The sequence below is a fragment of the Lucilia cuprina genome, chromosome 6 (assembly GCF_022045245.1).
Source record: "Lucilia cuprina isolate Lc7/37 chromosome 6, ASM2204524v1, whole genome shotgun sequence".
In the NCBI taxonomy this organism is placed as follows: Eukaryota; Metazoa; Arthropoda; class Insecta; order Diptera; family Calliphoridae; genus Lucilia; species Lucilia cuprina.
This window is the reverse complement of record NC_060954.1, coordinates 58369898-58371927: the sequence shown is the minus strand read 5'-3', so window position 1 is coordinate 58371927 and position 2030 is coordinate 58369898. Positions and strand designations below refer to the sequence as shown.

Sequence of the window (2030 nt, the reverse complement as noted above, 5' to 3'; positions counted from 1 at the left end):
ACAGAACTAGAACAGAACTAGAACAGAACTAGAACAGAACTAGAACAGAACTAGAACAGAACTAGAACAGAACTAGAACAGAACTAAAACAGAACTAAAACAGAACTATAACAGAACTAAAACAGAATTAAAACAGAACTAAAACAGAACTAGAACAGAACAAGAACTAGAACTAAACCCGAGCAAAACTAGAACAGAAGTAGAAAATACCTAAAACAGAACTAACAGAAGTTAACTAATTAACAAACTACGTTACTAACTAAAAAACTAACAAATTAACCTACTAACTAACACATATCATTATTTAACAAATCCTAAAATTATGCAATATTTCGTAAAAATGCCAATAAAATTAAATAATTTATTGTCAATTTAATTGACACACTTCAGCTAACAAGCTTCATATCTGTCTCCAGAAGAGGTAAACTGCTTTTGTCATTTCTTTTGCAACACCTCGAAATATTAGTTGGTCATTCAAATAAATATATATAAATTTATTCTGATCACTCATCAAATATTAAAGACTTTAAGGAACAATCCGGTTCTAGGGAGAAAAATTCTAGGATTCTACTACGCCTTGTAAAGAAATGCGCTAGGAGCTAATACAACGAACATATACATACAGACATATGTATAAAAATTAATTATAATTTAATGGTTTAGGTGCTGAGTATTTAAGATTCGGTATGACCGATTACAACACTTTTAATATTTGTGTTTAAGTTGCAATATAAAAAAAACTACACACAGACACACATTTAATTATTCAATTTGTTCATACTGGTAATTTTAATTAGTCTGAATACAAACCATACAATTTACCTAATTGTTGTATAACCAATTGCATGTGTGTTTGTGTTGTGTGTTTCTTTTTTATTTTCTAACTAGCTTTCTTTATAATATTTAGTATTTTTTTCGAAATTTAATGTTTTTAATAATTTTTATGCCAATATGTTTTTTGTTTGCAAAAACACACGCCAAAATGTTACATAGTATATGTGTGTGTGTTTGTTGTATATGACTATAATGAATATGTTTGTTGATTGTTGTTACCTTTGCATAACGTCGAGTCGATTGCTCCACATCATATAAACCGCGACGTGATAACATGTTTAAATTTCAATAACTGGTGAATGAACAACAACAAACAACAGGCCAACATACGTGCAACAACCACCATATGTCTTCAAACACTTACAACGAGCCAACAATATACTGTTCACGTATGTAAACTTGCTGCAACAACAGCTGCACAGTGTTACGAGTTCGTGTACTCTAGTGTTTTGTTATGTGTAAATGAATTAAAACAAAAACTGCAATTAAATTATTAAAAATACATACAACCATTGACATGGTGTCACCATTATGTTTACGAAAACAAAAAAAATTAAACTAAATTAAATTAAATAAATAAAAGTGGTCAACAAAAACAACAAATAATCATTTAATATTATTGTATACCGCTGCTTATAAATAAATAATAGTTGTTATTACCTTTTGTACACAACACATAAATAATTGTACAAAAGTAAAACGGTCAATGAACAAAAATAAATAATTTTGTTAGATTTTTTTCTTGTTTATTTGGTTTTATTAGTTTTTTTTTTGCCAAAAGTAAATACATAAATAATTTTATGAATTTTGATTAAATATTTAAATAAATTTATTTTTTGTTGTGTTTTTTTTTGCAATAACAATCTTATTGTTGTTTTTCTATAAAAATTTTTATGTGAATGTAACTGTAAAAATCACGTATTTTTTTGAAATAATAATAACAACTTATAGAATTTAATTTTTTAAGCTTTGTTTAAACTCTAAATTTAAATTAAGTGTTTTCGACTAGATTTATGTTGGATTGAGTTGTGCGATTAAAAGATTAATATGCACTTTTAATAATAACTAGAACCGAGCTAGAATTGAAATAGATCTAAACTAGAACTGAACTAGAACTGAACTAGAACTGAACTAGAACTGAACTAGAACTGAACTAGAACTGAACTAGAACTGAACTAGAACTGAACTAGAACTGA

At 27.1% G+C, this 2030-nt stretch overlaps 1 protein-coding gene across 4 annotated transcripts in view; it reads left to right on the top strand.

The window, feature by feature from the left end:
• LOC111681708 (rap guanine nucleotide exchange factor 4) overlaps positions 1 to 2030 on the top strand; it is a 114900-nt gene that overhangs the window by 77793 nt on the left and 35077 nt on the right. The gene's annotated exons all lie outside the window — the stretch shown is intronic.